This window comes from Cibotium barometz, chromosome 41 (genome assembly GCF_041138505.1).
Source record: "Cibotium barometz isolate CiBa-2024 chromosome 41, ASM4113850v1, whole genome shotgun sequence".
NCBI classification, from domain to species: Eukaryota; Viridiplantae; Streptophyta; class Polypodiopsida; order Cyatheales; family Cibotiaceae; genus Cibotium; species Cibotium barometz.
The window spans coordinates 24,522,431-24,545,890 of record NC_141086.1 but is presented as its reverse complement, the minus strand read 5'-3'; positions in this window follow the sequence as shown (position 1 = coordinate 24,545,890).

The window sequence follows — 23,460 nt, the reverse complement described above, 5'->3', positions numbered from 1 at the left end:
AATAAATTTTTGATCAATATCTAAAGCACTCCTATTCAAATAGGTATCAAATGTCTTATAAATCACTTATACTTAAAAGAAAAATATAGTTGAAAAAAGAAGGTATCAGAAGACACATAGAAAGTTCAAAGTGAGTTTCTTCTAAAAATTTAAGTAAATAATGGCAATAAGTGGGTAATGAGAAGAGACGTTGTGAAAAAAATGATGGCATAAGAATTGTTCTTGGGTAATACATAAAATGCCTTATCATATTTTTGTTTGTACACTAAGAAGTGATTCTTTTTTTAATGTGTGACACTTAAAAAAAGAGGCTCTCTCTCTCAAATTCATCCACACATCTTAGGCCACAAAGAGATACCATTCTTTTAAGTATATACCTTTGTATGTATACCAAAAGTCATGGGAGGAGCCTTAAAAATTAGCCACTTATTTTATTGTATTAGGAATAAGAGAACTCTATGTTGAAGTGTTTTTTCCCTAGAGACAACAATGCCTGATTCGTCGAATTACAACTAAGAGACATCACATGTTAACCATATTTATTGTAGGTAGGTATGACCATATCTACTAAGCATACTCATGAGCCACATGAGATCCCTAATGGCCCAAAGGTTTTGAATCAACAACATCCTTCATTGGGTGTCCTTGTTTGCAAAAACATATAAGAATATTGCCTTGCAAAGTTGTCATAAAATCTAACACGAAATACTTCTTTGATTATTTCTACTCATAAAGACTCTTATCTAGGCCAGGGGACTAATGATGAGTGACCAAAGTTGTGCTCTCAAGGACAAGACATAGATCTAAATCTTCATTTGAAGTTTCGGTGCTCAAGATTCTTAGAAAGAATGGCCATAGTGGAGAAAAGTACAAAGTGGAGAAAGATTCTTAGAAAGATTGTCCTTCGATTGCATAGTGGATGAAAACATGATTATTCGCAAAGTAATATTGGCAAGAAATTCCTCTTTCTCTCTCTCTCTCTCTCTCTCTCTCTCTCTCCCCTTTTGGGTCATGTGGTGCATATGGTTGTTAACTTTTTTTCAGCAAAGGGGTAGTTAAGGGTCAAAACGGTGGGGAAGAGAGGGCAATGGGGCAACATGGAAACTATAAAGAGAGAGGTCTCGCCTTCCTTTTATGCCTTAGTCTATCATTTTCCAACATATACATGAAGTCCTACCCTGTTAATGTAGAGTGATGCAATGTGTATGATTTTCTAGGTTGGTGTAATGCTAATTAGTTTACGGAAACAAGCATGGGACGTTCAACCCTTTCCAAGTGAAGCTCATCATCCACCTTCAGAGGCTTCTCGAAAACAGGTTTAACTCAGTAATCCTTGCTTATAACTATCTGTTATTTTTAAAGACACCCGTGTATTCTTGGTCTTTGCATGATAGCTAAGGTATGCTAATTATTTGTTAGTTTTAAAGTAATGTGTGTATCCGTGCAGATGGTCGCGCATAGCGTCCTTCTTGCCAGGACGCACTGATAATGAGATTAAGAATTTTTGGAACTCCGCCATCAAGAAATGACGATTGATCAGGCATAGTAGATTAATTTGTAATTCTTTCCACTTAATGGTTGATTATCATGAGCTTAATGTACAAGAGCCAATTGAAACCTCTCCATTGCACACTAAGATTGCACACTAAGATGAGTACTTCAAATGAATCATCAAATGGAGATTTTTTCACTAATCACAACTTAATCAATGGGGGTTGGAAGTTTGACCATCATTTTGCCAGAGTTCATGACGATCCAAACACATCACTTGAAATATCAGAGAAGCAAACCAATACAGAGAACACCCATTTCATGCAATCCGTGCATGATTTCTCTCTCTCCGACTTACAAACATTCCGTGAGGCATTATCTACAGTCTCAAAAGAGAATCAAACACCACCAAGTTTACCATCTAGCAACATACCCTTTACTCAAGAAGGGCTACCCTATCTATTAAACCAAAACATAAAAACTACCATAGTGCCTTGCTTGAATACTCATGATTCTCAAACACCCTTAATACCACCTTTACCATCATCTTCTAATGACTCGACATCATTTCAGCAACAAATTCAAGAATCAATACTACGGAGACTTAGGAGCACATCAAGAACAAAATAATAATGCTCTTATCACCCCTCTGGAAGTGAGAAATAAGCGCACAAGAAGCTGTTGCTTGCAAATCATGACCTAGATGATCCATAAAATAATAATTAAAAAAAACCTCGAGGTCAAAACCTAAAAATTCACAGAATTCCATCTCACGGCTTAAGAACTTGCACTTTCACAATTTAAGTCCTATCACGGATTAAGCCATATCACGGATTAAGCCATATCACGCAATAGCCACTATATATTTGTTAAGCTTATTGCTTACTATTCTTTTGGCTAAATTAATGTAGCATTTGCTTCATGAGTACATATCTATACTCATGCACTAGAGAACATTTACATCAAAGCCTGACCATCAACAACTTCTAGGTACATCTCTGGATAGGGGGGAGGCATTGTGGGCAAAATCCTGGTCAATGGTACAACCCATCACTTGGAACTTCCCTTAAAATAACAAACCTCTCCAAATGATGTCACCATCTTCACAAATCAATTATCTTTAATCCTTAGTGAAGATATCTATATTAGCCTCGTAATTTGACATAATTCCTTCAATCCTCACCAAACAAGTGGCTACTTCAACGACACAGAGAAGTTCAATAGAGTCTATATGACTCGATTATTGTACTTCATGAAAATTTGCTTCTAAGAGCACTTAAATATACATAAAAACATAAAAAGCACATGGATAGAAGAAGACAAGATCAGGTCCTACTCGACAACATTTGACAAGAATCTTGCCACACAAAGGGACATCATCACGAGACAATTACTTCAAATGATGAAAGTCGCTTCAATGAATCAAATGAGGAACTAAGAATCACCATCTTGTTCTGATGATTAAGTCTACGTTCTGCCTCCGAATCCTTCTCTCTCTTCTCTCCCATAATTAACATCTCTTAGTGTCCCCACCACTAACAAAAATCACATGTAACCTTGCTGCGATGATTGCCAAAAATAAATTGAGCCCCCCCCCAAAAAAAGGGGGTCACACAAATATAAAATATGCAATCATTCGCAAAAAACCCCATCCCCACCCCATTAGGAATTCCCAATAAACAACAAACCTCTTTATTCATTAACTAGATTTTCTTATTTCCTCCGGAGGAACAAAGACCATTGAACGTCATTAAACATCAAAGTGATTGACAAATCTTTTTCATTCTCCCGATGCAAAGGTTTTCAACGCGATCACGTGGATGCGATCGCCATCTCAAGAAGGGGGGAGTGTTATTCCAATTCTAGGATTAACAAGAGCTACCGCCATTATCTTACATCAAGGAGTCACGGTAGATACACCAAAGGGTCATACATTCAAGATATGAAGCAATAGTGTCTAAAGTTATAACTTGGACGAGCGCTCGTAATGGTGTGACAGAGTATTTATGGGGATTCCCGCTTCAAGAGCATGTGGTATCAAGTTAGGATGAAGTCCTAAGTGATGTACTTCATGGATATAATATGAGAGTAGTCATTGTAATAGCATTAGGCCTCTTATGAGCCTAAAGTGCCAAGCCGGCCATAGTTTAAGTGAGTGTGAATACTTATGGCCATGTATATAAGTGAATTCCTCTCATAATACAACATACTCTCCCATTGTGCAATTGAGTCTTGCTCTTGCTAATCCTCTTGCTAATCTCTCTCACTAATGCATGCTAGTGAGTGTGTGTGTGAGTGAAGTGAGGTGAGAGGAGGGACGATGACCGTAGTGCAATGCGGTGGTGTGACAACGCTTGCGACGTGGCAGAATTGCTTCTCAAGGAGTTGTAGAGCTTGGAGACCTCAAGGGTTACGACCTCGGCCATTGGAAGGATCCTCATGAAGTAATCTCTTTTTTGATGTGTTTCAAGGAGGGTTAGGGTGAGCCATAACATTTCTATTGAAAATAAATGAGAATTTGGTAGATCATCATGTATCCCAATCTCTTGATCATCCATCAAATAACCTAGATAAATGATCAGCCAATACATGTGACTTTCCTACTTTAATCAGCACTTAAAATTCAAATTCTTAAAATAAAAGCATCCATCTAATAGCACTTCTTGAAAAATTTGTCTTATTGAAGGGGTATTTCAAAGCCTCATGATCTTAAATAAATATTATTAATTTTTATTTAAAAAATTCTATTTTGTTGTAAAATTAATAACTCAATATGGCTCATTGTTAAACAATCCTAAAATGGGATTGATCATGGTGATAGACATAGATTAAGCAACATAATTAGGGTGGATCATACCACACTAAACACTCCATAAGAGAGAGAGAGAGAGAGAGATTGCACACTTAACACTCAATTCTATTCCTTGCATTCACAATGAATTATACAATGATATAGGCTTTCTAGCCTTATCCCACTTTACATGTCATCATCCAAGTGGCAACTCCTTTTTCACTCTTTGGTCAACACTCACAAACCATACAATATAACATGTGGCATTCTTATCTTGCCACAATATCTTACAACTCTAGGGTGATTTTCCACATACACACAACACCGCGACTACATCTCTCAACACCCCCTCTTAATCAAGGTGTTCAACAACTCACCCAACACCAATATCAATGTAGCATTGCACAACTGCAATTGCTACCTCTCAACCCTCCCCCTCAATGATACATTGGAGTGTTCATTAACCAACTTGTGTGTGCGTGTCTACCATCTTAGACACCTAGTTCTTTTTTAGTCGACTCGCTCACAGTGGAACCACTGAGTCCGATTTGAATATAGAAGTTCGAGTGGGAACCAACCCATGCACGTTCACCTCACACACGCATCGCTCATGCACACATCACACTAACCATTTTGAGCTTCTCGGTAAGCTCAGGTAGGGCAACCCTCATACCATGGGTGATCACAAAAAACAAAATCCTTGTTTTAAGCATGCAGGCTTGGGTACGGTTACCCATTATCAATTACGGGTGAGTTAATTTTGCAAACCTTTTTATACGCTATGCAAGGGTAGGGTACTCATGTGTGAACACATGTTTGTATTTATATTTTCTAGAACAAAATTGATCACTTATTATTAATGCTCTCAGTTGCCTTTGGAGTATGTGAACAAGGTTTAACCTTCAATGGTGTGAATGCACTCTTAGATTGACTAAGGGTTAAAATTCAAACTTTAAAGGAGACGAGAAAATCTCTCAATTTGTGGATAACCTCTATGTGCAACATGTGGATGTTTCTACATGCCAACGTGCCTGACGCTAGGCATTTTCTCTGGTATACGTGACAAATCCAGCTCATTTTATGTGCCGTGGGCTCTACATCACGCGGTCTTCATCTCCTTCAAGCTTCTCTATGCTCTGTGTTGTGTTTTCTGCAACACGCTTCTTTATGCTACTTTTGTTCCTGCCTGCTACCTTTTGGTGCTTTGCCACCATAGCTCAAGCTCTGAGCTTGCATGACAAGATTTTCTTTTGCTGTTCACTTCTTCTACGTCATATAGTGCCCGGCAATCGTTGCCACTCCTCACGATGTCTGTGAGAAAATATTATTGTTTGCTGCCCGCTTTCTCTACAGCCTGCTATCCTTTCTCTCTCTGCTACTCTTTCACCCAAGTTCGCCATAGTAGCCGCCTTGCCTTGCATTGGCGTCAGTCAGCCTGCTTCAGTTCGTCTGACACGCTTCTGTTTTCCTTTTGCAGACTTTTCACTTCTTTTACATTGCTTCCACATTGGCCTTGCCTCCTCCAATGGTGGCCTTCAAGCTTTCTTTCTATGTTCTTGTGCGAAATTGAAGCTTTCAAGTTTCCACTACAAACTACCCATTGACTACCTGTGCCAATGACTATCTTTATCTTCAACCATGTGGCTTATCCTTACTATTGCTGATTTGCTATCGTAATTAATTTTCTAGCCCAATAATATGGCCATCATGAGCTCCCGTGTTGAGCGCTAAGTTCTCTATGTATACAGCTCCACTTAGCTGCAATGCTTTGCCTCCTTGACCTCTTGCATGAGGTCTTGACCATCTATAAAGCACATGCTCTTCCATTTGCATGCATTAAGGGTGCTTCCATCATGTTTCTCCCAATGAGAAACCCTCTTCGGTGCAATTGTGAGAGACTTCAATGGCATTCACCAATGATGCTCATCATCCTTGAGCAAAATTCACAAGTGCATTCTCTACTTGATGCACATACATGGACTTCCAAATGAGATGAAACTTGCTTGCCCATAGCAAAGCAACCATGCACCTTCTCCCCTCTTTACCCATGCAAAGAACTGTGGGATTCACCATCCCATCACAAAGCAACCCTTCCAACTTGAGCAAATCCCTTCCAACTTGAGTAAATCCATGCTCAACCAAAACTAAAATGAGGCAAAAACTTCATAATTTACCTCCACAAATCTCCTTTGGTAGCTTCCTTGTTGACAACGAAGACTCCATAGCCTTCATACTTGCTGAAATCTCTATTTTCAGCTTCCAATGATGATGATGAGCAGGCTCTCCATGTTGCAAAACTCCCATTTGCAACTCTCTTGGGTAGCTTCTATGCAACCTCCTTGTTGCAAATCTCCTCTCAAACTTGAGAATGGCATCTCCAAATCTCTCTAAAATCCTCACAAATGCAAATCCAAATGATAATATGAGTGTGCATGATTTTTTTTCATAATAACTGAAAATAATGCTTAATCAAAGAACTCATAACCAAGAAAACTATACATAAATATTCACCATGACCAACAACCCACCCAAGCTCTGATACCATGTTAACCAATCCTAAAATGGGATTGATCATGGTGATAGACATAGATTAAGCAACATAATTAGGGTGGATCATACCACACTAAGAACTCTATAAAAGAGGGAGAGAGACATTGCACACTCAACACTCAATTCTACTCCTTGCATTCATAATGAATCATACAATGATATAGGCTTTCTAGCCTTATCCCACTTTACATGTCATCATCCAAGTGGCAACTCCTTTTCCACTCTTTGTTCAACACTCACAAACCATACAATATAACATGTGGCATTCTTATCTTGCCACAATATCTTACACCTCTAGGGTGCTTTTCCACATACACACAACATTGCAATTATATCTCTCAACATTAATGAATTTGGGAATGAACTAAAAATAATATTTACTTTATTTTTCATAAATAATGTTTGTGCAAGATGACTTGAGTAGAAAGTAAATTTAAGATGGGGTTGTAGTATAAATTGAGAATAATCATAGATTTAGTGGTGGAGTGTCATTATCTAATAATAAGTAATGAGTTTGGGGTTTATTTGTGAAGATGAAGTGTTTGTTTTAATGAGTTTTAAGAGCTTGTAAATTTTCATCATGATTGGAAATGATTTAAAGGTACTTGTTGTTGCACTGTATATAGTTCATCCTAGCTTGACCTAGATCTCACCTATATATACCTATGTACTATCAATAATACACACTAATTTGGGAGCGATGTCTCATGTACCTCTCTTTTTCTCTTTCTCTTTCTCATACCTATCAACATGGTTTAAGAGAGCAAGTTACCCTTTCAACAACGAAGAAGATTGTTTTGAATAATTTTGAATGTTTCTTTTTTGCAGCAATTTATGGATTTTGTAAGTTTCTTTCAGCAATAATCTATCTTTATATGTGTAAGTATCTATGATTTGTCATGAAACATCAACTTTGTCCTTGTTGTGTATTGAAACAAGTTGTAGAATTTTGACCCCCTAAGCTTGCCAGTAAATTTTGAGAGTCTTCTGGTTTGAATTTGAAGATTTGGCCGACAAACAGGATCACAGATTGTATTTGTCAAGCTTTGTAAATCCTAGAGCCACTTTTGCCCTCGATTTTGAATTAAGAATCTTTGTAAATGGAGTTACATGGTTAAAGTTATGATTGTTTTACTGTTATGCAGTTTTTTGGTGTTTTGCACACACCGTCATGCAGAAGTTTGTTCAGCTTCTTTGCTAATTATTTTTGCCTTGGATTGCTATTTTTGATGACCGCATGTCCTTTTACATATATGCTTTGGGCTTTTTTCCCTATTTTTAAACATATTATTCTTTACATCCTGAAAAACATTAACACTGCTATTTTGGTGACGTTTGTTTTTATTATCAAGATGATTGCCCTCAAACATACCTTCATCGCACTCTCTCTATGGTGAATATTTCTCTTATTAGTGGTTATCCTCCTGGTTAGCGCTCTATTCCTATTTTTCAAGGCCATGATTCTCTTGGTTGGAAGGCAAAGATGACTTTGATTCTTGAAGGTGACTATCTTTTTGACATTGTATATGGAAATTCTCCATGTCCTCAGCAACATATTGATGTTGTTGGTTCACTTATTATTGATGGGAAGTTATTTATTGATTGGCAAATACTTTTATCTAGAGGGACAAAGAAAGATAAGGCTACTCGATGGTATATTTTGCTTGCTCTTCATGATTCTCTTACTTTGGATGTATTTAATCTTCCCGCTTCCAACCTCCTTCCAACAATATTTGGAAATATCTTATTTCTACTTTTGAGAAGAAATCTATCACCACAATTCTTCATCTATGTAATATGCTGGATGGGTTGGATTACAAAGTCTATGAATTCTCATATTGAATCATTCAAAGAAATTGTTAATCAACTTGCTGGCTGTTGGTGCTCCTATTGCACGACCTCAACTTGTTGCCCAGCTTCTTCACACTATCAAAGATGAAAAATATGATAATATTGTCATGATTCTTTCTAACAAAGATGGTATTGATTTTGATAGTGTTTGCATATCTCTTATTGAATATTTAGAGCATCATGAATGACATATAGAGCCCTTTGTAGATGCTCTTCTCTTACTTGTCACTCAGATTCTTCTGAGTGCCCCTGTTCCCTCATGGGTGAAAATCACTTTTCTCGTGGAGGATGCTCTAATCGACAATATGGTTCTAGCATGTATTGCCTATCCCAGTTGTGTTCCTGCGCAAGCGCGCTTAACCGAGGTGTTCCTGCGCAAGTGTGCTTAACTGAGGTGTTCCACAAATTGGTCTAGCCATCCAGACCCCAAATCCTTAAGGTGCTAGGTGACCTCTGGTAATCCAATTTGTAGAAACTTCAACTTGCCAAGATTCAAACCCAGTCTCACCACGTGAGCTGGTTATCTCCATAAGTGTGGATTGCATCTCCAACATCCCCCCTCAAGCCACACACTTTGGTTCAAGTCTTAGCTTCCAATATAAAAACCTGGGTTCTGATACCATGTTGGAAACATACTTCCCGGGAGGTCACCCATCCCAGTTGTGTTCCTCCACAAGTGCGCTTAAGGTGTTCCACAAATTGGTCTAGCCATCTCGACCCCAAAAACGTAAGGTGTTAGGTGACCTTCGGTAATCCAATCTGTAGAAACCTCAACTTGCCAAGATTCAAACCCAATCTCACCAACGAGAGTTGGTTCTCTTTACAAATGTGGATTGCATCTCCAACAAAGTCCACCTATGACATGTACATATTGTGGTCGTACAAATCATACCACTTCTCAATGTCTAAAGAAAAAGTATGATGATGAACATAATGAAGATTATGCTATTGATAACTCTCATGGTGATATTGATCACAAGAAGGTGAATTGTGTTAACCACCGTATTTCATTAGATCAAGTGCTTTTTGTTTGTGATGGTGCTACATTTATAGTGGATTCTGGTGCCATTGGTAACATGACATATCAAGCTCAGGGGCTTCATAATTATCATACTTTACCAATCAAGAAGATGGTTTATCTTGCTAATTATACTACATGTCAAGTTATGGGTATTGGGGGGTGATCTTTACTTGGGAACACACTCCTCTACTTGAATTTTGTGAGGTGTTTTACATATTCCTGATCTTCAATGCAATCTTTTATCAGTTACTTGTCTTGTGGATCTTGGTTTATTTGTTGGTTTTGACCATACTTAATGTTGACTTGAGAAGGATGGAAATACCATAGCAAGTGTGCCTCGTTGAAGTAATCTATTTGAACTTTCATTAACAGATGATGTAGGTAATGTTGTAACTTCACCAGGCAATCGTGATAGAAAAAGCTGGCATTCTTGACTTGCCCATGCCGACTTCTCAAAAATTCTTAATTTATTGAATTAGTGCGTAGTCTTAAACTGAAGACTCACTCAACTCTTGGTGTCTACATTAGGGAGAAAATGGTCTATAAAATGGGCCCTTTACTAATCAAAAAATTAGTGCTAATCAAGATATCCACCAATGGAAAGGGGGGAGTGCACATTCTATCCACTAGATTTTTAGCTATAAAATATAGGGTAGTTATTACATTTCTTCTTAGCCTTGTCCCCCTATCTTCCACCTCTCTCTAGAGGTCACACCAAAGTTGAAGGCAAGGGTCAAATCTCCTTTTTGAAATGACATGGGCCAACATTTGTATGAATCTAATAAAAATATAAATTATTGATAATACTAGTAGAATTCCACTAATCCTCTTTCTTGTGTGCAGCATATAGTCTTTGTAGATGCTTGGGCTCAACATAAAGGTGGCACACGCGAGTTGGCCCATTACATGGGTCATATTGCACCTCAACACCTTGTTGTGGTGCACAATGCATTCACCCCAATGGCAAGCTTCTACATGTTAGCCCTCAAATTACTTAGCAAAGTCCTATGCTTGTCACAACAATGATTCCAAGAAACACTGACAAGATAGTGCTCATCAACAAGGCTGCAGTGTACGCTGCCTTCCAAGGGGGTTACGCTTCTAAAGTGCTTGCACAAACTGTATTTGCAAAGAGTAGTGGTCAGAAGGACCCGAATTGTGTTGTCGATGCCATATTGTCAAGGACCCTTCCACTTAGCAAGAAGAGGTGCACGCAAGACTATAGCTAGGCATCTCAAGAACATTATGAGTTAGCCTAAAACATTGTTGTAGATACTGTGTTTGACACTAATACTTTGTTAAAGACAATCAATGTAATTCCTTTTTATTAATACAAGTGGGTTTTTTTATACATAATGTCTACATAAAGTTTGAATAATGTAAGTTTTCATGATTGAGAGAGAGAGAGAGAGAGAGAGAGAGAGAGAGAGAGAGAGAGAGAGATCCATTATGGATAACACTGGATTGCATGCATGTTTAGTTTGTGGTATCAGTAATGATTAATTTGGGTCAACTTTCCATGATGTCCCCTGTCCTCTCTAACCATAATGGGTGTGTAGTTCTGTCCTATCCAGCCATGATATGGGAGAGAGAGAGAGAGAGAGAGAGAGAGAGAGAGAGAGAACCATTGTGGATAACACCCAGCTCTACTGGATAGCAAGGCATATGTGTATGTGAATGTGAATGCCTGTAAATGCTTGTACATGATGACAATTGGAGGCCAGCAAATACAAAAATAGCCCCAACTGAACAGGGTGACTTTCCCTCCGAGCGGTACACCTCAAAGACTAGATAAGTTGCACTAATCGCTAAAGACTAGAGCAGGTTACTCCAAATGATCTGCACCTTACAAGATGGTTATGCCACCATGTGCAATGCTAGATAAGTATATTTGTAATACTGTATGACTTAGTCATGGCTGTTACCCTTACCCGCCTTTTCTTGACTTACCGCCCTTCTTGGGGCGAATGCTTGATTGAAGACTTGAATTAATTGAGTGTAAGCATTGGTTATGAAGACCACCACTAATAGAAAGTCTTTTACAATAACCTAAGAGTCCATTTTCCCCATCACCTACATATCGAACAAAACTAGTCAAGTCACAAAAAAATGGTGGACTGTATAAGGTCAAAGGATCATAGGGGAAGAGATTCCCATCCACCCAAAGATCAACATTCTTCTTTCCCTCATTTCTTAGTGTGGATATGGTTGAATTAGGTAATGGTTGCCTAACATATGGACGTTTTGCTAGTGCATAATCTTCATATATACGAATGTGAATGTCTACTTTACGCTTTCTACCATTCGTAATATCATCTAAAGGCATACCTAATTCAAGATGACAGAAAAATAAGATTAATAGAGGATTAGAAAAGAGATTCTAGATAATAATATTCTAACATTTGGAATGATCCTAGAGAAACATATATTAAGAATATATCTCTCTAAAAAAACCATTTTTGACACTCCAAAAATAAAGATTCTAGTCTCATGATAAGGAGATATGATAAGAATGAAAGGAGTGGGGTGACATTAAATGACATTAAATGAGATAAGGAGATTTGATAAGAATGAAAGGAGTGGGGTGACATTAAATGAGATAAGGATTTGAAAATGATATTAAAAAATAAACTTTTCAATATATATATATTTGGGAGGAAAGTTTTACATGAAAATACACTAAAATATGAACAGTATCAAAAAAGTCATTATTTTAGTGGCCTCAAAAAATGCCCTTCTATTTTGGGATATAAAATATTAGAATGCATCTTGTAATCATTAGATAGCATAGAAGCTAAGAAGATATGACAAGAGTGAAGATTCTAAGGAAGTTATGAAGATATGACAAGATTGTTATGAGGTAGTTATGACTAAGAAATGATATAAAAAATTCACTTTTTGGGTTTATATATGTGTAAGGAAAGTTTTTTGATGAAAATACTAAAAAAATGAAATTTTTAAAAAAATCAATTTTTGGGTCCCCCTTCTAGGCGAAAAGTGAAAACTTGGGAATGGTGATGCAACTTGCATCTAAAAGTAGTGCAACTTGCAATCATTAGATATCATAGAAGTTAGTAAGATATGACAAGATTGTTATGAGATAGTTATGACTAAGAAATGATATAAAAAATTCACTTTTTGGGTTTATATATATATATATAAGGAAAGTTTTTTAATGGAAAAACTCAAAAACTTAAAATTTTGAAAAAGTCAAATTTTGGGCTCCCTCTTATGGCCGAACAGTGAAACCTTGGGAATGGTGATGCAACTTGCATCTAAAAGTAGTGGGTTAAAATATTCCAAAATTATAGACTATAAAAGTACTAAAAGCTAGTGAGAGAGTGGATAAAATGTAGATGGTAGGACCTAAAAAGTCTATAAAAAATAGGAGAATCATTTGCTTAGTCTCCCACTATGGGGTCAAAATTAGCATTTTTAATCAAAAGATTACTAAAAATAAGGATTTCTTATATAGATCCCATTTCATATTCCAAATTTTCCCTAATGGTGAACATTGTGTTTTGGGCAAACATCACCAAAAACCTTTTATTTCTTCCACTTCTCATCACTCTCAAGATCTATTAGATCTTATTCATACTGACATTTGTGGTCCATCCCCTCCATCCTACCCCAAATTCCACTATTTTATTACATTTATTGATGATTTTTTCTCGATTTACATACGATTTTCTTCTATGACATAAATCAGAAGTTCTTAGTGTATTTCAACGATACTACAAACATGTTGAACTTTAAACAGGTCGGGCTATCAAAACTATACAAAGTGACAATGGTGAATAATACATATCCAATGATTTTGAAGAATATTGTGCTATTACTGGCATTCATCACTCATGAACTTACTATTCCCTATTCTCTTAAGCAAAATGGAGTTGCTGAGCACAAAAATTGGACCATATCAATGCTATGAAGTGTCTTCTTATCTAGGCCAGTCTATCTCAAAGATGTTTTGGGCAAAGGCAGTTCTTATGACAGTTTTTGTTCAAAATTATTTACCTACAAATTCTCCTTCTGGTGATACTCCCATTGTAAGTTGGATAGGTACAACACACTCTATCCCCCATTTATGTGTCTTTGGTTGCATTTCCTATATTCATGTTCCTAAAGAGACACGAAAAAAGATTGATCATCCTACTAAGAAGGTCATTTTCATTGGGTATCCTGATAATGCCAAAGGCTATAAGTTTTATGATCCTATCTCTAAGAAGGACACTTTAAGCCGTGATGTAATTTTCGATGACCATACTATGGGGTGGTGAATGGTCCATTGATGCATCTGATGATTCACAAACCATTCTAACATCTTTTCCTTTTCTGACCAATGAATCTCATATCATTTATTCTCAAGTTGATGTCTCTATCCCATCCTCTTCATTGGATTGTGACAAAAATAGCCCTGACATTGATATCTTCATTGATCTTCTTATTGAGAAGAACATGGTTCTCTTACTCCTCATGATGATGACATTGAGTTTGAGGCCATGTTCATTATTGAAGACCCTATTACATACGAGCAAGCTATTTATTCTCCACAAAAGGATTAGTGGCAAGATGCTATGCAAGCTGAGTATGATTCTACTTGAATTCTAACTGATCTTCCTCATGGACAAACACCTATCAAGTGTAAGTGGGCGTAGAAGACGTGATACCATGTTGGTTGCTAATGATTTATCCTTCCTTCTACATATTAAGAATCTCCTATCCTCAGTATTTGACATGGTGGATCTGTTGAAATGTGCAAGTGAATGGGTGTGTGCGAGAACCAACCCTTAGCTAGAGACTCTAAAAGGGAGTCTGTAATTGAGTGGGTAGCAGTGAAAAGGTGAGAAGAATCTACAGAATGAGAGAATCAAGGGTAGCATGAGTAAATATAGGGGTGTGAAAAGATTCTAGGAAAAGGTACCCCCAGATGTAGGGGAGGTGGCACAAATCAAGGAGAAATCAGTGGGATTAGATGCTTGGCATCTTGTGGATGTAAAATCTATAAATTGAGGCATTGGCCTAATGAGAAATTGTTGGTTTTTGAGTATCCATGCCTACATTAAGCTGATAGATTAATTGTGCACTAATCTCATCTTAATCACCTTCTCATTACTTGCTAATCATGTTGATCCTTGCATTTGATCCACATAGCTCATCACATTGCTGCAAATTTAATTTGGTATCAAAGCCATAGCCTAGGATTCATCTAATTTTTAAGCATAATTACCCTACTAATCATGATTAAAAGTTAATCCCATTATTTGGTCTTCTTTCAACTATCCTCTGCACCCCCAACTGGTGGAGTCCAATCTGTGTCTATGAAATTCCCTTTCCACCTTTAATCCTTGATTGCCAACTATAATTAGTAGCCATTAAATGTACTCCCAAGCAAGAATCTCACATAGACAAAATTTGGAAAGGATGGCTACATAAGGTGTACACAAGACAAGAAGGGAATCATTTCTATTAACTTTTATATATGTGTCCCTTAGAATCTTTACTCCTAAAATTCTTCATGCTCTTATCCAAAGGATTCTTGCTAAAAAATGCTCAAACCACAAGATGTGGATTTGTACACCTGTACATACTTGAAGGAACTAACCCACACAACAAATATTTATTTTAAAAAGAGATGGAAAGGAGCATAATAACTAGCTAGCTACAAAGAGAATATCTAACCTTTGGAGAATTGACTTTTTTAAGGATATTTGAATGTTGCCTTTTTAGGTCTTGAGAAATGGATTTCTCTTGGTGCAACACTAGTGTACCTATTTTGGATGCCGATAGTACATAATGGTACTCTTAAGGGGAGTTAAGTATTCCTTACTTCCAAAACCAATCCCAAATATTTTTATGCATCCTTGGGTGAGATTTGTTGTGAGAGTGCATTTGTTTATCTATTTTGTTTACAATTCCACCCCCTTGTACCATGTCATGATTGTGAATGTTGCATATTCAAAATTGCCTACTTCTGTTGGTAGTGTAGAACCTACTTTAGAAGGTATGGGACTAGACTTCTTCAATTCCTGGTAGAAGTGACCGCACAGTGGCATGATGATCAAAGTGCTATCTATTTAGTTGGTGTACCCCATCATGTGATGACTGATGTCCAAGAGCAAAAGGTAGAGCAATGGAGGATGGAATGCTATGATGCCTTAGCCCATTCACTCTATGAGATTTTATTGCCATGTACTTGTATATTCTGGGCCATTGTTGGTGACTTCAATAATAGTTTCCATGGGAATAGATGTTTAGCTCACATGCCTATCATTCAAATGCCATTCTATAGTGAGGATGCCCTAATACCACCTCTACCAAGTATGCCATAAGAAGCATATGAGATAGGAGGACCCCGTGTGACGATGAGTCTGAGTTTACATTCATATTGCATATTTTTGACGATTACCTTTTACTATAAGCTTTGCTCTTCATTTTTGTTATTTTCTTACGTGTGTCATCAAAGTGTGCACTTACGTTTATAGGTTTTCTAGAGTATCAATGTGGCCATCCACATCTCCACATTCAACCATCTTATAAGTAGCAAAAAACAATAAGTCTCTTCGACGTATTCGAGACTTGCTCTTCATATGTAGATCTTTTCCAGTTTTTTACTTTCCTTTTGTTCAATTAGAAAATGCTTGCAGTACACTTGAACTAGTCCAATTTTCTCTCAAATTGTTATCTAGATGAATATTAATGCTAACATTTTTTCTTAAAAAGAGTCATAGTCTTCCTATTCTGCATCTAAAATAATGTATGCCAAAGGAGTATGCCAAGTACTCCACTCTATCTGTATAATGAGCCCTCTTTATCCATATTCTAACTCTGTAGGTAATTTGTGAGTGAAAGGATAGTTTTTATAATACATAGGTTAATTAATTAATTAAGAAAAGAAAAAGAAAGAAAAGAAAAAACCAAGAAGAGAGCCATTTCCATGTAGAATCCTAGTAGTTCTTTGAGACATAAGCAATGGTACTTTAGACCGATGCCTTGATTCTTCATGGGATGGAACCTTGCATTTTTGCTTCCCTAGGAAACCATCACCATAGTAAGAGGTTCTTAGTGGTTCTTAGATACTCTTGGGGGTGGAGGTCTTTGGGACATTGCTTTGGTCTCCCGTGGGGTGGTGGATTATCTCTATTTATTGCAAAAAAAGAAAGCACCAAAAAATAATTTCTTAAAAAAAAAGACTTTTGCTATGTAAATAGTTATCTAATCGAAAGCAATTTTCCTTTTAGAGTTAGCATCTTGCTTTTGATGGTTCATGTGCATCATTGTGTTTTGAAATTGCGATCATAACCCTAGGCATACTCTTGCACTAAGCTTATGGATATAAGACTTTGTACTCATTTATAAGTTAGATTGGCATTAATTTTCATATTTGTAGAATATTTGGGAAGTTTGACCAGTCTTATCTCCATTGTATGAAGACTACATCAATGAATGTTCTTTTCTGCTAAATCTTGCTTGTTTTCCCAAGAACACCTTACTTGTTATTTCTGTTGCTATACAGATAATAACAAGCACCGTGTTTATTTCCTTGTGTGGCATTAACTTGACTTCATTGATTGACATATTCCAAGGACAAAATCTACATCAAGAAGGGAGGCATGTTAAAAACCGATCCCATAGACATCCACAACAACGATGTCGGCCACCTTACCATCTTCAACAATTTTGGCCAAAGTAACGAGAAATGCCATATTTCATTAGAATGTTCTTATATTGTATTTTGTTGTGTGTGTGATCGCCACTTGTCTATTAATACAGGCATACCAAGAGATCTTAGGTGGAGAGTACTAGTTTCAGACTAGGTGTTTGCAGAAGCTAGAGTGGCTGAATGAGCCCTAGGACCTAAATTTTAACTTTGGTTTCCCAAGAGTGTAAAGCCTAGAATCCACATCGAAAAGGCAAAATGTAACTCTCACTGATTCTATATGCATAATCTAAGTTCCTCTCCTCCCAATATTATCTCTTATGTGTGTTGAGATCTTGTGTGATCCATTGTGTGTGTGTGTGTGTGTGTGTGTGTGTGTGAGAGAGAGAGAGAGAGAGAGAGAGAGAGAGAGAGAGAGAGAGAGTAACTAGGGTCGAGCTTCTATTTGAGTGCATGATGGCAACGCACAGATACAGGAGTGGAGATTTAAGGGGTGACTGCATGACAACAATGCTACCTACAAGGGTCCCAGGTGACCTGGATTAACAAGGTGAGTGACACACCCTAACCGTGCATTTGTGTGCTAGACCAAGACTTGTTACTTTGTTGGTTGAGCTATTGTGCTCCCAAGTGCAGAAGGGTAATGCCCCATGACATTGGTTACATTGTACAACCTTCCCATGGTGCCAGGGCTTCCTAACAGATAATGAATTATGAAAAACATACTTATTGCATGTAGTTAGAGCATAGAAATATTTTGAAAAGCACAATTTAATCCAAGGCTACACTTACATGTTGAACCTTTGTAGAGGAGAAATTAATTTCAACTAATCATGCTATGTAGGGATAATTAAATGTGATAAAACCCTCACATGCTTTTTCTTGTCATTATGTGAGACCCCCTTATTCTTTCTAACTAGGAGGGTGTCTGGTGGTGGTCGCCATCCCAAACATAAAACAACTTCGCTCTTAAGACAGACCACAACTCACTAGATTGGAACTCATCTTTAAACTCTTTTTTCATAATGTGCTAATTACTATTTCTTGTTTTTGTTATGTCCTCATCCACATCTCTAGTTGAGCCATCTGGAATATTCACTCATAATATGAACATGCCTTTCATCTTGAGATAATATTCAATGATAATATGAACATGCCTTTCATCTTGAGATAATATTCAATGATAATATGAACATGCCTTTCATCTTGAGATACCCTTCTTGTTCAAACACCTTCTTGAGAATAAAAAGATCCTTTTTGATCTCTCATACTCTCTCATTCACCAAACACATGCATAGGGCAATCATTAGAGGAACACTACCCTCTTTTAGTGTCAAACTATCAAGAAAATCAGAGCCTTGAGGCTTGGCCCATCTTGTGAGATGATCTTCTCAACATGTTTATCCTTTGTCTCCTCCTCTTTGCTTTACATATTTTTTCTTGCTACCCTCATCATCTTTTTCATTGTGGACCTCATCGCCCCCTTGCTCTATGTCATTGATGTCTCCTTGTATGCTTACCTCCTTTTGTGAGTGACTTAACTTGCCCACTTTCCCACATAATTATTTTCTCACTCTCTTCAATGGCCTCTACAGGAGTCCTTTTGTTCTTGCCAAACCTTCTTGGACTAGGAGGTCTTCCTCTTTCCAAAACTGGGTGACTATATTAAAAATAGATAACCCTCTTAAATTTTTTACGTCATAAAAAGAGACCAAGACAAAATCTAAACAAATCAAACAAATCATTGCCATTGAGTAACAAATACCACTTCAAAGAAAACCCCATGCTTGCACACCTCTCTAATAACATAAATCTTGTTAAAGGCATATCTAACTTGCCATACATCACATGGTTCACATACACCTTTAGTGTGTGGCCGTGCCTGAAAGCTAAAGAAAATGTCTTAGAGCTCTTTAAAGCTCAGCTCTAGGCCTACAAGAATGGCCATGCACTCTCCACAAGAACAAGGAAGGTGTTAGGACAAAGAATAAGCACCCACACCCTATCGTTCTCATCACTTTAGATCTGCTACCACTAGTGAAAACTTTACATGGTCATCTATGAGCTCATTCCATGAAGGAATGCCATTAAAATCTTGAACATGCCCATTTGCAAGAAAATTTTCATATGACTATGGAAATCTTAGAGAGGCAAACTTATCCATTAAGGTGTATTTGGCATACTATTTTACTAGTACAAAGCTCAATAACACTAAGATCAATACTCTAGGTACTTGGATTTGCGTTTCATATCTTTAGACCACCACCCAAGCCAACATAGAACTCTCTCATCTCACCGCCGCAAAACAATCCTTAAAGTTTCTTTTTGTGAACTCCTTTCCAAGCTCAATGTAATTGTAAGTCCACACCTTTGATTCCTTTATGTCTTCGCACTTCTCAATAAAATGAAAACTAGCAAAGTGAGCATGACCAATAGCTCCCTTCCCAACATCTCCCTTCCCATCATTCTTATGTGCAACAGGACTTCCCAAATTTTTTGTGTCTATAAATACAAGAAAAATTATGCTCATTCCCACCACAGAACAATCCACAACACCCTATGAATTTGTGAAGTGAAAACAAAAAACATTGATACTTAAACTTTGGCAAGAAAGCATTGATGGATGGCCATGATCCTTGCCTAGAGATTGACTCTCTTACTCTTATTTCTCCTTAAGAGATCTTAACTCGATCTCCATCTTTTTCCTTTCTTCCTCAATCATCTCTTTATGTGATGAGCTAGATTTGGACTTGCAATCTCCATTCAAGTGTGGCAAGAAGGTAGTTCTCCTCTTCCAAACACTCACCTTTCTTCATATTGATCCACCAATCCATGAGAAGGAATGCTCCATTGGGGTCATTTCCCTCCCTACAGATGGTGGAGGTATACATGCTATAAGTAGGGGGGTGACATAACTATCCAAGCCTTGCATATATTAGGCAAGCAAGTGATCTTCCTGTTGCTAATGAGATGCATCAAGAACCACAAGACAGCTCTGAACACTTCTTATCTAGAAGACTTAAGGTATACAAAAAAAAGATTCTCCTAACAAAGGGCACAAAATAGGACATACCTATACACCAAGCATCGCGAATAATTTTTCAAGTCCACCTTCTTTGGAGGTGGAGTAGCCACATTCATCTCCTTTTGAAAATCATAGAAAACTACTCCTCTCTATCTACTCTCAATGTCTCCAAAATACACCTCTAAGTGAAGATCTTGAGGCAACACCACCTTATTTTATCCCCATGAGTAGATTCCATAACCTATTGTTAAAAAGGTCTTGTTGCATCCTCCAAGACCATATCCATCAACGATTCTTAGGCTAACCAAGGAATATAAAATTGATCCCCCAATGTCATCCCATAACTTTTGCAAAAGTTTCATGTGCTCCCAACATCCTTAACATTTTTATCTTGAGTTCTTGGGAACATATGCAACACTTGAGATGGAGTAGAGCTTCTCTATTGTAATCTTGAATCTTTCATCCTCAAATGGTAGCCTCCATAAGTTTTCAAACCATTCTTCACCATTTGTAGGATTGGCTATGGGAAGGTTTTGGAATACAAAATCGCAATGAACTAAGCAATGCCTTGCATTCAATATTGCTACAAGTCTCTTATAAATGAGGAGCCCATATGAAATTTAAGTTTATAGTATGAAACACTACAACAGTCACCCAAGTAATTATTCTATTGTAAGACTTCATCACATCGTTTCTTGCTTGGTTTTCAGCCTTAGTGTGCTCAATCTTTTGTCAAACTAGGAGGTGTCTTCTTACATGCTACCTTAAAATTAGACTTCCATTTATTCTGTAGACACACCATTTTTACATGTATATATCATGAGACCAGAAACATAAAAGAATCTTACCATACCAAGATTAGTTCTCAATAATATTGAGTTGCATACCTACCATGTGACCAAGTATTGCTTGGGTGAGGGGATACCAGGGTGAAAGTATGATAAGGTGGATTGAAAACTTATGTCCTAGACAATGGTTGTGAAACACTTTTATGTAGAGGTAGAGAATTAAAACATGGTTGTTTAATCTTATTTCACATTTATTATATCTAAAAGGCACTAGATAAATTGCTAAATACATCTTATGATGATATTAAATCCACTAATATTGGTTGTCTTCAAGTGTGGTAGCAACCAATGCAACTGGTTGAAAGTTTACCACCTTATCATGCTTTCACCCACCAGAGCCTCTTCCCTATTTGTGCCTCTCTAGTCCTTAATTTCTACATTAACTTCTTCTCGGCCTTAGTGAATGTCCCAATAAATTGAGATTCATCCAAAGAGAAAATGGTACTTGTGTGGTATAAGTAGTTCTTGTGGTTGATCTTTCTGATTGCTTCCTTATTCAATCTACATGAATAATGCATTATGATAAACATACTTATTACATGCAGTTACAGTATCAAAATTGTTTGAAAACAACAATTTACCATAAGACTATAATTAAATTTTGAACCTTTGTAAAGTAGAAATTAATTTCAACTCCTCGTTTTGTGTGGGATTATCTCTATTAAACCATTCAAGGGTTAACAAGAGCTACTACCATTATCTTATATCAAGGAGTCAAGGTAGATACACCGATAGGTCATACATTCAAGATATGAAGTAATGGTGTCCAAATATACAACTTGGATGGGCGCCCATAATGGTCCTACGGAATACTTAATATGGTGATTCCTGGGTCAAGAGCATGTGGTAGTAAGTTAGGATGAAGTCAGAAGTGATGTACTTCATGGATATATTATGAGAGTAGTCATTATAATAGCATTAAATCTCTTATGAGCCTAAAGTGCCCGGCCAACCGGTTTACGTAAGTGTGAACACTTATGGCCATGTATATAAGTAAATATCTCTCAATAAAAACAAACTCTCCCATTGTGCAGCAGGGTTGTTGCAAGATCAAGGTGTCCAGTTTTGTCCACTGGGACATTGCTTGGAGAGAAAATTTGGAGGGGAAGGTACTTCAAATGAGATCGAGCAACTAGTAAAAAATAAACATGCACTTAAATTAATCCAATATAACTTGAATTAATTTAAATTAGTCTAATTAATCAAAATTAAACAAAAACATGATAAAATGATAAAAATTTGATATTTCCATACTTAGAGTGATCTAATGTTTTTTTCCATAGATGCACCATTACAAGTACACTAGTCCTTATAGATTTGATATGATTTACATCAAAAAAGTAATTTTACTAATTAGATTGTTAATATTTACAGGCCTTCTGATAGCCTAGAAGAATTTGAAAAAGAGATAATTAAAAATCCAACCATTGGATTTGTAATTTTTACTAACCACCACATTCTAATAATGTATCAATATCTACCACTCTTTTGATCTACAAGATGGAGCATTTTAAGTGGTAATTATTGTGGGTACAAAAAGTCGCGTATATTATAACACTTTGAAGACCTTGAAATATTTAAAGAAAATAGACAAATAGCTTAAAATTTTCTCAAAAAATCAAGCTAAGCTCTATATTATGTGAACATCTAAGGTACAAAGTGGGAATCTCATATGCGTTTATATGTAAAAGATATTAGCATTTTATGAAATCAGTTCAAATTTGGGATAGGCTGTATACATTGACTTTGTACCTAAGGAAATGAGGACTTTTAACGATCTAATGATTAATCAGATTATGCAACTATATTCCCAACTTTGAATGTGATGTTCCAACAAAAGAACTTGAAAGGAAATTCCTTCATTTGCTAGGAGAGATTAGTCACTAAAGGGAAACAAATGCCTGCTTTTTAACTATTTAAAGGGTGCCTGAGTGGACAAAACTGGGCACCCTGATCCACCCAGCAATAGAGTCTTGATCTTGCTAATACTCTTGATAATTGCCCTCTCTAATCCATGCTAGTGAGTGTGTGTGTGTGAGTGAAGTGAGGTGAGAGGAGGGATGAGTACATGTGCAACCGACAGTGTGACAATGCTTGCAAGAGGCATGGTGGAATTGCTTCTCAAGGACCTCAAGGGTTACCAGCTCAGCCATTGGAAAGATCCTCACGATATTTGCAGTTCACTGTGGAATTTCTTCTCAAGGACCTCAAGGGTTACCAGCT